This window comes from Eretmochelys imbricata, chromosome 10 (genome assembly GCF_965152235.1).
Source record: "Eretmochelys imbricata isolate rEreImb1 chromosome 10, rEreImb1.hap1, whole genome shotgun sequence".
NCBI classification, from domain to species: domain Eukaryota; kingdom Metazoa; phylum Chordata; order Testudines; family Cheloniidae; genus Eretmochelys; species Eretmochelys imbricata.
The window spans coordinates 32,799,964-32,814,249 of record NC_135581.1 but is presented as its reverse complement, the minus strand read 5'-3'; the positions used below and the strand labels follow the sequence as shown (position 1 = coordinate 32,814,249).

Sequence of the window (14,286 nt, the reverse complement as noted above, 5' to 3'; positions counted from 1 at the left end):
CACTGACAGATCTGGGATAGGGAGCTCATGCAGCACTTACCTGCACTAGACTAGGCCAAGTCTGCTACAGCAACAAATAACGTTCACCCAAAGATCTCAAAGTACCTTACAAGGGAAGGCAAGTATTATTCCCATTTTACTGTGGGGAAACAGAGGAGGGATGGGTGTATCAATTGATGATTACGTGTTCTGTTCATTCCCTCTGAAGCACCTGGGACTGGTCACTGTCGGAAGACAAGATACTGGGCTAGACAGACCTTTGGTTTGACCCAGTATGGCTGTTTTATGTTCTTAAGGAAGGTTAAGTGACTTACCTAAGATCATACAATGAGCAGGTGGGAGAGAGTCAGGACTAAACTCAGCTCTCCCAACCTCCAGTCCCATGCCTGTACCACTAGACCATATTACTTCCACTTTATCTGTGTGACACTTCCACAGGCACCAAAATTCACAAGAAAAATATTTTCTGATTGCAAAAGGATGCAGACTTTTGATTATAACCTCTTTTGAATCCCACCCAAGTCAGGGATATCCTACAGTAAGCCCCACAAGACGTTGGATTAACATCACCTTCCAACCGCAGCATTTCAAAGACCCCAGCAGGTAATCTGGAGTGACTGAATCACAGAGAGACACAGCTTCGCCTCTATCCCTGTCCCCTTCTCCCCTCCAAAATGACACTGATCAAAATTATTACACAGGTCCACCAGTGCACATTTCTCTAGTGTAGACAGGCCTATTGTGAAGGCAAACCTGTGAAAATGTTCCCTAGTGCTGTTTGAAATAGTAGTACATTAAAGTGCACTAGGGAACATTACAGAGAAATTACACATGACAGCATATACTGTACAAAAAGAAAGCCCACCCAAAAACCCTGATTTTGGACATCTACATTAAAAACTCAAAAAATTGTTAAAAATAAACCCTGAAAAATGAAATTAAAAAACCCTGAAAAACAGAAGCCCTACTTATGAGGGATGCTTTATAGGAAGCTAGGCTAGGAGCACTTGAGACAGATCCTTGGGAATACAATAGTTTGAGCTCTACTCTTGCACTGATTCATTTGTCAATAATTTGACAAAATAGGGAACTTGGTGGAGTCTGCTAAGGCCCTCTCCAATAGGGATGCCAACTGCCACCACCAAGGAAGAAATCAGGAGTACTAATCCCCTACCTGTAATTAAGTTAGTAATAAGGACCTTCATCACAAGAGATCCTGTAGGAGAGAAACATATTATCCATTTCTTAGTCAAGGTTGAATAAAGCTTTCCTACACAGAGAAATGCAGCTTCCTGGTGGGTGTTAGACAAAGTTACCCATTCTAGTTCTGCCTCCCCTCACCTGACAAAGGGAGCATTTATAAGGGTTTACCTGAGTACAAGGACTACCGCCTATCTGGAGTGGAAGAAACACCTGCCGGCCAAATCAGGAGGACTTGGAGAGAGATTTCCCCAAGCCTAAAATTTGGGTGATTCCAATTCCCCCTTCTCTCCTTTTTGTAAGTGTAAATTAAAACATCACTGTTTCGGAAGGGTAAATGTATTATTGGCGACCAAGTTTCTAAGTCTAAAGCTTTCAAGAGTAGCCACTCCTTCATGAGACTGATACCAAGTGCCATGGCTGTGAAACCCTTCCAGGGAAACCTCTCTTCCTGCCTTTTCAATGAGAGCACCCCTTTAGCCAGTTTAGAACTGAACTCCTATCAGTGTCTCTTACCAACCTGCATGAATTCGTGTAGCCTGAAACAACTGCTAAAGGATTTCGACTTATGTCAATCATACTTTGAAGCAAAGTGTTTCAAAGGAATCTTTCAACTTCCAAAGGACAAATGTATTCAGATGGCATCTCCAAAGAGGAAATGAAAAAAAAAAATCTAGTGAAATATTTTCCCTTTACACTCTGCCTCCCTTTCCCATCCACCCTACATTAAAAGTAACATTTAGGATTAGCCTCAAAATCCCATACACCAATAAATTGAGAGTCAAGGAATCCTACTCCATCCTTAACTTACACCATCATAATCAATGGCACCACACAGATGTGGAAAAAAAAAATCTGTTCTTTCCTGCTCCTTTTGAGATGGATGAAAATGGAATCTACAGTTTAGAGAATACTTCTCTGATTTTTGTTAGTAGAACAGGCAGGCAGCTCAGGTCCTGCTTTCTCGCACAGTACTGGCAGAGTTTTGCAAGATTTTTGGAGGACCAGGATGGCTGAAAGGTTGCAGCTCTCTCCAACTTCAGGAAGAGTATTTTGAGCCTTCAGAAAGCTTGCTCTGTTAAACTGAGAGCTCCTCTTTATAATCATAAGGCAGCAATAAAGGCACAAACTTTGTTTTAAAGATTAATAACTATATGCAAACCAGGCTATCAGCTGCCAGATATGATCCCATTTGGCTCACTTAAGGATGCAGTTGGAAGTTTCAACTCTGAATTTAGTTTTTGTGAGTTCACAGCTATTAAACAGACTGTGATATATAAAAATGTGTACTGCAAATGTGACACAAATGGATGTAGCATCTCATCAAATAATTTATTCTCAAAGCGGTTAATTTACTCCTGTAGTGGAACATTTATAGCGCTTTCTTGAGTAGGAAGGTTTTTAGTTTGGTTGGCTAAACAACATGGCATATCCAAAAACAGAGGGGATTCTTAACAGAAACACTGCACTCTGTGTTCCAAGCTCTGTCCTACTTTTGTTAGTTTAATGGCGATTGGTAACTCCAGTCTTTGAGAAAATATACAATGCCTCAAGATTCTATAAAAAGCAGCAGTTATTTCAAGTCATGGGCTGCAATACTTCAAGAGTCTTGATCAATACAGTTTTGTTCTTGATACAATGTTACCTTAATCTGTCTCTGGTTGTGTCTAATACAAATTAACTTCAAACTGCCCCAGCAACAAGTGATGGGAGACAGTATGATCAGCCTGGCACGTGCCACTTGTCATTGGTAAACAAGCCTCTTCCAGTCAGCAGTGCAGTAAGTTGATGAACTCCCAGAAGAAGCTTAATAGCTCTCCACTATGAGAAGCTGCATCACCCAGCACAAGGTGCTTCAAAGAGAACATAAAAAGAATCCCTGAAGCCCTCTCCCACACACACATTTTTAAAAAAATTACACAGGCTGTTTCTAATTAAGAAAGCCATCGAAAGGATTCACACTAGTTCACACAATCTTCCTAATTGTGAAGTTAATATAGAATAGAGGAGGCTCCCAAAATTATCCTTAGCTTAAAATGGGAAAGCATTTTCCTCTATCCCTGTGGTCAAAACTTGCAGGGTTTCTGAGATGCTGAGATGGTACAATGCAATGTTGTGATGCACTGTGGGACTGTCTACAACCCTCACAATTTTGTCTTGCATGGCAGATCAGTGAAAACCTAAGCCTGACAGCAACCCGAGAATTAGAGAGATATAGTCAAGGCTTTAAAAAAGTATTATGATATACATATGGATAGGTGCAACAGTATTAGAGAAAGATGATCGCTTCAGACTCTGAAAGTGTTCCAAGCAGTGGTACTATTTGTAACACAGAACTGCAAAAGCACAACGCAAACAATCCCTGGAGGATTTTTTTACCATAATACCAGGGAAACAATATGCCCCTGCTGCAATCCTGCATCTTAGAACAAACAGATGATTGGGAAAGAGAGAAAAGATCACAGGACAGACTGAGAAAATCTTTAACAGCATCCCTTGTCAGTCAAAGGCAGGAAGCACTGTCAAGAACTGCAATTTCAGGCACCAGGAAGCACAGAAGCATCAAGAAAGCATTGAATGACAAGAACCTGAACCTGAAAAATTAAAAGGAAGGAAAGACAAGATAATTGTCTCAGCATTTAAATGTCATGCAGATACTCTGGCAGAATAGCCCTTCAAAATATGGATAATGGCCCATTTTTGGGTCACTGCTATTGGGTTAAGAGGAACTATTCCCACCACACACAGCAGAAGAATGCAACGTGCTGTGTGGCATATTGGCAGACTTCACGACAATACAACTCAGGGCCTCCCAATTTCAAAACAAAAGGATGAGAGCAATTACAGCAGGTCCGCTACTTGTGCAATTATTTTGCAGCCAACCTCAGTCCTGCCCACAACAAAGCAATGAATCCACCCCCAGTGCTAAGCCACAGTTAAGTTTTGCTAAAATCAGTCCACTCAACAATCTTTATTCTGAGAGCTAAATTAAAAATCAATATTTCAATAGTTCTCTACAGGAATTCAAGATTATTCATTTGTCTAATAGATTATACCTTCTCTTCCAGCCATTCTTTTCAGCCATTCCAGCTGCATGGCTTTTGGAGGGAACACAGGGGATTTCTGAGTGATGGTGGTTTAGGTTTAATGCAATTAATATTCAGCTATTCTTCACATCCCATCTGGAGGACTCTACTTCTCACGCAATAACTATTTAGGCCTCAAACCACTTTTTGGGGGGCGAAAATCTGATCTAATTTATCTGGAGAGTCTGATGCGTAATTAAGTTAGAGAAAGAATGAAGGCAGGAAGACTGAGGTCCACCAGCATATACCCCCTCACTAAACTGTTTGTGTGAGATGCATCTACTTAGAGACTGACGGATAATTGTGACTCAGTTTCAGTGGAAAAAGCCCATCTGCCTAGTTCTATTTGAAAACTCACCTTGCAGAGATGACTCCTGAATGATGGCATTTTACAGGACATACACACAGCTCGCACCCTTTACAAACATATTCATTATATTCTTAATGTTAGTGAGCACATCACAGGCTCAAATCCAGCCAAGACTGGTGACGACCAATGACTGATCATATGTATTCTGGAAGGCTGCCTGTGTGAACAATCCAGTTCCCAGCAGCCAGGTGTACATGTTACAAAAATATCAACACAATGGCATTTCTGACTCTCTCTAACAAAGAAAAAGGACTGAATGAGTCACAAAGACCAAGCTACCTTCTCACACCTAGGCCAGGTTCACACTAGAAGCTTTTGCTGTAAAAAAATCACACCACTATCTGACATTACTATATGACATTTTTATTCTGGCAAAAATCCCTAGTGTAGACACAGTTACACTAGCAACAAAACGTTTTTGCCAGTATAGTTTACTTTGTTCATAAAACTGGTGTAAACTATACCAGCAAAAGCACTCTTTTGCCGGTATAGGCTACATCTCCACTAGAAGGGGTTGCCAGTATAGCTATACCAGTAAACCCTTTCCAATATAGATCTAATGTAGATCTAGTTCTAGAAAAGGTGCCTTCAGGTCAGGTTTGGAGCATGGAGGAAGTTTGTCTCATCACTCACTGCCCATGCTACATCTGGCTTGAGGTTAAACACAGGCTTTCAGTCCAAGCCTGTCAGACAGGCATCTTTCACCAGTACAAAAACCACACCTAAAATTCAATAATATCTATAGAGAATGTTTCCCCAAAATGACATCATAGCACAGCAGCCAAGTGTTTCCATCATCGTAATTTTATGTTGAGAGTGCACATGGTGCTCTCTAAACCCTCCACCAGGGGACTCCCTGTACTAGTAATAAAATGATGTATGTATACAGTGCTGTTGTAGCCACTTACCCTTGAATACTCCATCGTAACATGTGTTAACTACTTATGCTAAACAATCTGTTCCACCCTTGTATTTAGCTGTGACACTCCGAGTACCATTCCCAGACCCGAAGAAGTGTAAAGTTTCTCTTACCAACAGAAACTGGTCCAATAAGATATTACCTCATCCACCTTGTCTTTCTTCTAAAGAAAACAATGTCTGGTCCATCATGGCAACTACACTATGTTGGTTCATTTTAATAGCTGAAAAAGGCCTATGCTTTATTCTGCATTTAAGGGAATGTAACCTATGAAAATCAAGTTGCTTTCTTTCTGGTTTGCACATGATCACAAATTACTTCCGTCAGAAATCAAAGCACAAGAAGAACAATGTAAATATTGTACCAAAAGATAGAAGTTGACACTCTTGCTCTCTGAAAATAAAAGCGCTCAAGGGCCTGATCCTTCAATCAGCTTTATTTTAGTGAGCTTTGCCTGCATAAAAGCTGCTGGGTCAGGCCCTTAATCAACCTTTTGCCTGTTAAAAAATGAATTGATACAATAGGTATGTTTCATATAAAATATCATTTCCGCCATGAGGGGGGATGGAAGAGAACTAGATTTAAAGCTTTCCTCTATGATGTCACAGATACAGAGATATCATCTTACTACCTAAGAGCTGCAACACAAGGCTTGCTTCCATTACCTTTTCACCACCCTTCCTCACCTTGGGTGCAAGCAGGACATCCTGTCCAAGCCTCCTATGTAGTTAAGTTAGGAGAGATGATTAAAGGTAGTGTGGGGAGGGGATTAGAACAACAGAATCAGCTCAGCCACAAAAACAAAACCACCCAACCAACCACCCAGCCACGTTCAGTCTGGGGAAGCATTGCACCTGCAAGTACGTGGTTTGTTTTTTACCCAGCAGTTTAGTATGCCAGTTTAGAAGCTTGAAAATGTAAATTCTGCCACTGCTGCATGTACCCCCCATTCTAATCACCATGTTATCAGGCTGCCATTTTGTCCTATTCGCACTTGGCAAACATTACACAACACTAAACTTAAGATGCCTGTTTGTATTTAATAACTAATAGAGTGCCTCACAACCTCAAACTCAAACTTTGTTCAGCCACATCAGACATTATGTTCACAGAACTCTGGAAGTGATGTCAGCAGGGGAGGACAAAACTCTGTTTTGTTCTAGGTCCTACAAAAATCATTTAAAGATTAGATTTTAATAAACTTCTTTAGATCCCAACACACTCTCTTTCAGATTATAGCAATTATCTATATTATAGCCTGTCATAAATATAAAGGGAAGGGTAAACACCTTTAAAATCCCTCCTGCCAGAGGAAAAACCCTTTCACCTGTAAAGGGTTAAGAAGCTAGGATAACCTTGCTGGCACCTGACCAAAATGACCAATGAGGAGACAAAATACTTTCAAAAGCTGGGGGGAGGGAGAAACAAATAGTCTCGGTCTGTCTGTATGATGCTTTTGCCGGGGACAGAACAGGAATGGAGTCTTAGAACTTAGTAAGTAATCTAGCTAGATATGCGTTAGATTATGATTTCTTTAAATGGCGGAGGAAATAAGCTGTGCTGAAAGGAATGGATATTCCTGTCTTTTTGTAACCTAAGGTTTTGCCTAGAGGGATTCTCTATGTTTTGAATCTAATTACCCTGTAAGGTATTTGCCATCCTGATTTTACAGAGGTGATTCTTTTTACTTCTATTAAAATTCTTCTTTTCAGAAACTGAATGCTTTTTCATTGTTCTTAAGATCCAAGGGTTTGGGTCTGTGGTCATCTATGCAAATTAGTGAGGATTTTTACCAAACCTTCTCCAGGAAGTGGGGTGTAAGGGTTGGGAGGATTTTTGGGGGAAAGACGTTTCCAAACAACCCTTTCCCAGTAACCGGTTAAATGTTTGGTGGCGGCAGTGGAAGTCCAAGGGCAAAGGGTAAAATAGTTTGTATCTTGGGGAAGTTTTAACCTAAGCTGGTAAAAGTAAGCTTAGGAGGTTTTCATGCAGGTCCCCACATCTGTACCCTAGAGTTCAGAGTGGGGAAGGAACTTTGACATAGCCTATAACTCTAATATAGGCCTTTTAAGAGGGCATTAAGGAACTTCTCCAAAAGGGTCCAGTTGCAACCTCTTTGCTACATATATTCCAACCAAATATCTCTGGATCAGAGCACATGCTAAAGGACTGTGTGTATCTTGTGTCTCCTTTCAAAACCAAACCACCCCCAGACTGGGAAGAGCTGTGCATTAGTCACTGCTTTTAACAGTATTTTCTACGTGGACCAACAACAACAAAAATCAGTTTTTACATAATAAAGTTCCTCGGTACTTTTTGCTTTCTAAAGTATCCAGTAAGGATCACCAATAGGTTAGAACAGAAGCTTGAGGAATTTAACAGCAGACACACTCATTCTGTTCTACTTCCCAAACTGATTCAAACTCAAGCCTTCCTTTGAGTTTTCTACTATCAAAGAAAAAAGGCCCTTCACCGCCCATCCCCTTTCAGGCTTCCAACTGTGTGAAGCTGCACTGACATCAGAGGCAATTAATATAGATTTGACACTACCCCCCATTTTAAATACAAATGAGACAACTGCATTTGCCTGTGCCACCCACATTGCAATATGACAGGGTGAAAGAGTTAAAAGGTGTGCTCTGGAAATTACCAGTGCCATGGACATGCAGGGTCAGTAATATGGCTGAAAGACCCCCTCCTCAACTTTAAAAAGGAACAGGCACCACTGATTACAACTTCCTCCTCCTGTCTCCCCAATACTCACATCACTACTCTTGTGTTTCCAAAATGCACCTGCTAGAATTATGATCTTGCCCATCATTCAGACCACGTCATGCCCATCTTTGAATTCCTTCCCTTTCTTTCCCCCATTATCCACCACATCAGGTTTAAACTCTTGTTCTCACTCTCAAAGTCCTTCAGAACTGTGCTCTGGCCTATAGTCTCTGAACTAGTTTATATGCATGAACTTCACCCACTTCCTTCCTCCATTGATGGCTATCGCAGTGCTCCACTCATTTCCTCTCACTCAGTGCCATTACCATATTTACCACTCCCCAGCCCCTCTCTGGTTTCAAACCCCTCCTAAAGATTCACTTCTTACATGATACCTAAAAGAAATGAAAAAAAATAAGTCATTTTAATCCTGTCTCTGTGTCTATAGGGGCCTGCAGTCTTCTCAGTTACAGATTTTTGACTGAAAGACCTTTAGAGCAGGATCTTATATAAGGGTAGAGCACATCGCCAGTTGTTTACAAGTTAACAATAACTAATCACCACTTTCTCCCCAAACAGTCATTTCCTACCCCACCTCACTCAGGTTCACTTGAAAAGGGGGAAGGCCTTCTTTGTAAATACATAAAGGTGAGCTCAGAGCAATGCCATGTCAAAGTGGAACTCCAAATATTTTGGCATATTAGGCCCAAAGGATGCCAAAGGGGAATGATCTTGATGTTCGAAGTGTTCACAAAGTGCTTCTGAATGAGTTATGAGTGCCTCAGAATAACTTCTATTATAAAGAAGGGTTTTTTTAAACCTTGTATGAGAGTTAAAATAACGTTTTAAAAGTGCACCAAAGAAAACATTACCACCTTTAACCAAGTCTGTCATCTGTTAAAAGTGAACCATTTTTGTCATGACATGGAATGCTACAATTTACAAAGCACTCATGAAAAGTTTAGTGGAATTCTTTGCTAGTGCATGAAAAAAAACTGTACTTATGAAACCACTTTCAAACTCAGTAATAATATAAATCTCTAATCAAAGGCCTCATACCCATGAAACCAACACTTACAACATTTTGTACCTACTTTCCTTCATATGAGTCATACAGGAAATAACTGAAAACTACAATCCAAGATATTTGAAAAAAAATCTGGGATATTTGGGAGACAATCCAAGGCACACCTTTTAATATAATTGAAATCCAAAAATCTGGAATTGAGTGTATGGACAGAATGGAAAAAATAGTAGCTATTTTGCTAAAAATTAAGGACAGCTGTTAGTGTACAGGACAGGAAATCAGGACTTCTGGCACAGCATTTCTGACTATATCACTGCCTCATTCAGTGACCCTGGGCAAGTCACTAAGGCCTGCTCTACACATTTTGTACCAGGGTAACTATTTTGGTTAGGGGTATAATTTTTTTTAAACCAATTTAGGTATCCCAGTACAAACCCAAGTGTGGATGTAATTCTATACTGGTACAAGCACTCTGATACCGGATCCACACCAGGAAGTTGCCCCACATTCAATCCTTGAGGGGGCTACTTAGGGATCTGGGGAAAAAATTGGGGATTGGTACCGCTTCAAGCAGGGGGTTGGACTAGATGACCTCCTGAGGTCCCTCCCAACCCTGACCTTCTATGATTCCATACCAGTCCTGTTAAAATGAGACAATGTTCGTGCACTGCCAAGGCCTTACACTTGATCTCAGTTTCCACCTATTTATGATTTTCCACTTCTCTAAACCACTTTATGCTGCTCACACTGAAGGAGCTCTACAAGCATAAAGTATTTTTATGGCTGTGTATCACAAGTGGGGTGCGTGGCTGAGAGCCTGACTTTTGCTTTGCCTCACAAGATAGGAGCCTGTAAGACCTGCATAACGTTTCCCCCCGGGTCATGGTTTATGGATTGGGCTCACAGGGCACGCAGCAGCCCAGTTGATTTTCACCAGTTCCTTACAGGAAAGTAAACAGAGACACAGCGGGGGGGATCCTGCCCCGCACACACACCCCAACAACATCCTTCAGACAGCTCAACCCGACTAGCGGCTCCTCTCATGCCCCAGGCTCGCCAGCCGCCCCGGCCCCTGCAGTTTGCCCCCGACTTGTGCCCGGGGCAGGGGGCGCAGCTCCAGCCCCAGGGGGACGCGGATCCGGACAGTGCCGGCTCCACAGCGAGCCGCCAGGTGGTGCCGCAACGAGCTGGAGTCCACAGGCCCCCCGGGGGCGCCCCCCAGCCCGGCTCTGGCTGCCGAGCGGCGCCCAGAGACCCCCCGCCATGGGCCGGGCCCCGGGCCGCTCGAAGGCTTGCTGCCTCACAGGGGCAGGTTGGTCGTGTCGCGGCGGCCGTTGGGAGTTGTAGTTCTCGACCCATCCCCTCTCCCGGCTCTCCCCGGAGCGCGAGGCCCGGCCGGACTACAGACCCCGGCATGCCCCGCGCGGGGAGCGGAGCTACCCTGTGGGAAGCGCCCAAGTCCCTACTGCCCCAACCCTGTTGAGGGAGCGCGGCGCAGGCACCGAGACGAGGGGGCACTGCCGCCCCGTTGTCGGAACCACCCGGCCCCCCTCGCCTCACGCGCCACCTACCGGATAGCAAGGCGGCAGCGCGGGAGGCCCCTTACAGACGAGCGGCAGGAGGTAGCGAGAGAATCCGCTCCGTTGTACTGCCTTGCTGTGACTGAGCATGCGCACTGGGAAGCTGTGCATGCGCAGTAACATCCGCTGAAGCTGGGGCCCTGCTCTGCCCTCACTTGGGATGACAGCGGCGTCCCTGCGGCTAGTGGCGCGGGCCCAATCCGAGGGGAGGAGGGGGGATGGGCGGAGCCTGTGCAGGAGCGGGTCAGACTCAGCCAGCTGGCGGCCGGGGGAGGAGCAAGGGGAGCGCACGGGGTGAAGGTCAGACCAGGCTCTAGGGCCGGGTTAGTCCAGCTGTTGTTTAGGTGCTTGGTGAGACTGAGATCATCTGACGGCCCTTGTCACTCGCTGCGAGCCCACACACCTGGACAAGCCTGGCCCAGGGGGTTCTGTGGCTGCTAGTCTGAAGGCAGACTCCACTGTCGTTCTTACACAGATGGATAACCCTGAGATAGACAGACGGCCGCAAGAATTCAAAAGTCATGGGTTGTGCACCAAAAGTTATGAAATTGAAAAATATAGACACACATACACATATTTTTTATTTGCTTTCTTGTGTTGGAGTCGTGGATGGTGCACCAGCATCATACTTCTGCTGTTACCTTTCTCAAAGACAGGTTTCAGACTAACAGCCATGTTAGTCTGTATTCACAAAAAGAAAAGGAGTACTTGTGGCACCTTAGAGACTAACCAATTTATTTGAGCATAAGCTTTCGTGAGCTACAGCTCACTTCATCGGATGCATACTGTGGAAAGTGTATTACCAGCAGGAGAGTGGGGTGGGAGGAGGTATTTTTTCATGCTTTGTGGGTATATAAAAAGATCTTCTACACTTTCCACAGTATGCATCCGATGAAGTGAGCTGTAGCTCACGAAAGCTTATGCTCAAATAAATTGGTTAGTCTCTAAGGTGCCACAAGTACTCCTTTTCTTTCTCAAAGAATCTGCATCCTAAAATCAATATACCTAAAACGTTTGTACATTCCTATAATATTCGGTACTATTTTGGACTGCCATTAGCGTGTGATTCTGCCCCCTCCTTCCCCTTTTAACTGAAAATTTATGAAAAATACTTATTTGTATAACCAATCCCCCATCCTGCAGACACTGAACAACATGCTTTACTCATCTGTTACTTCACTTGTTGCATACATAGATGGTGATTTTTCTACTGAATTGTTTATATTTCTAAATCCATATCTGACATTTATAGCCTTTTATGTACGTTACATATTTTGCTATGATACATTGAAGTGATGTTTTTCATTCTGACAAGTTTACTGTTTTGTACTGCTGAAATCAGGGATTTTTTAAAATAAATGATTGTGTTACACCTTTGCATTGGTGAGCAGGAGGTATAGTTTGTCTTTTGGTGAAATTAAAATACCCTGTGTCCACTATGTTTTTACAGTGGGATAGCTAATGCATGTTAATTACCCTTTGGTAAAAATACATTTTCTTTATAGTGAGGGGACAAACTATACTGCTGACTCAAAGATGTTAAATGCACCATTATTGTTTATGGCGTGACAACTCTGATACTGATTGTGCTAATAACATGCCTCCTTTGCCGTCAGAGGTATTTGTATATGAATATCAGCCACCTCCACCCCTCCTCATCTGGTCCCAGCCAGGGACTGCCCTACTTAGCCCCTATAGCTTCTTTTAACTGAGCCTGCTGTGCTCTGATTGGCTGCTTCTGTGCAGCCTTTTTGGGCAGGCCTGGAGGACCTTTGCTGCTTCTTCCTGGGGCGGTGTGTGGTAGGACTGTAGGGCCTCCAGCAAGGGGCCTCAAAGGGCCGGGTGCACTGTGTCACAAGAACTCACAGCCAATTTGGGGTTTGTGCCCTGGTTTCTAACAGACTGCCCTGAGGTTGGCACTCACCTTCTTGGGCCACTCCAGACAGCTTGACACCTATAGGCCCAGCTGATCAGGACGCCATTGTACCTACAGGTGGCAAATGAGAGTCCCTGCCCCAAAGAGCTGATGGTCTAAAGACCAGACATACCACATGGCAGAGACAAACAAGTGGGAAGGGGGTGGGGAGGGTATGGTGGCAACTCATAGGCGTTAGCTCTCTTCCATGCTGAATTCCCAGACTGCTGTGACCTATACTCCGTGGACTAAGCACATGTGATCTCTTAGCTCTTGACTTCACTATGTTTGTCAGGAAATCTCCAGCAATGGGGATATATCCAGGACAGAGGCGTTTTTACTATGGTGCCATCTAGACACAGCCTACAGGGAAGAACTGGAATGTGACTGTTTTGTGCAGAAACCAAAATAACAATGCAGCGCACTGAGCTACGGACAGTGGGCCAGCAGATTTGCTGATCGGAGCTGGGTGAGGCAGGGCAGCCATAACCCCAGTGCAGCCGGCCAGTTGCGCTGGGTGTAAAGCTGCTTTGCAAATCAGGCAGAATTCACCGGTCAATCTGGTGCTCTCTTTATTGTATTAGGGTTTGTATTTTGAAGTTAGTGTAGCCCAAGGCTAAAAATACAAGTTAGGAAGTCCTGGGTTTTATGTAAAGATCATGGGGCAGACTTTGCTGTCAGTTACACCTGCCTAAATCTGAGTAACTCTACTGACTCCATTGGAGTTACTCTACATTGGGCAACTCCAGTCAAGTCCATTGAGTGACTCGAGATTTACCCTGGGCTAACTGCTGGCAGAATCTGACCCAGACATGTTGCTTGTAGTGGCTGTCATCCAGGAGAATCCCTGAACACGCCACGCCAGAGAGGGACCCTTTCGCCCATCCTTGTAATGCAGCCAGCTCTGGGATGACCAGATTTTCAAAGCAATTATTACAGGGAGGTGGGGACAGGAGAGTGCAGGAAAGAGGGGGTCTGGGTGGACGTCAAGAAGGTGCATTAGGGAGGGATGTGGGAGCTTGAGGGGAGGGGGAAAGGGTGCCTGCCAATTAATTATTATTATGCCACCTAAGGGATCTGATGGCATCAGGATCCTATTGAGCCTGGGGCTCCTAGATGCTACAAAATAATAACCCGGGGAAAAAAGCTGGGGCTTGGCAATTCCCTGCATGGCTCAGGGGGGTCATCCTGCCAGATGGCAGCCCAGAGAGGCATGGCCCAAGGGACCCCCCGTTCTCAGCCAGCCTGTGGCATTTTGCTGGCTCAGCTGGCCAGAAGCTCCCTCAGGTTGCCAGAGTCTGATGAGGGCTGCAGAAACCAGGACCAGCAAGCTGTTTCTATAGAAGTGACCGGGGTGCCAGGCAGGCCCTGAGAACAGAGACTTTCCTGGATGCCAGGAAGGTAGAATTACCCTGACGTGCCAAGGACAGAAAAGCAAGGAGCATCTTTTTCCAGCTGACATGATGAGGGTCAG

General features: G+C 44.1%; 1 protein-coding gene across 6 annotated transcripts in view; it reads right to left on the bottom strand.

The window, feature by feature from the left end:
• CDIP1 (cell death inducing p53 target 1) overlaps positions 1 to 10,997 on the bottom strand; it is a 35,299-nt gene extending 24,302 nt beyond the window's left edge. For 3 of the 6 annotated variants that reach the window (XM_077828256.1, XM_077828255.1, XM_077828260.1), the window contains exon 1: positions 10,889 to 10,997. The gene's annotated coding sequence lies outside the window, so the exon portion shown is untranslated. Of the gene's footprint in view, positions 1 to 1,174; positions 1,202 to 10,888 lie in introns of those variants that run through there. The other 3 variants (XM_077828257.1, XM_077828259.1, XM_077828258.1) reach the window with 3 other exon arrangements.
• Between the last annotated feature and the right edge of the window lie 3,289 nt (positions 10,998 to 14,286).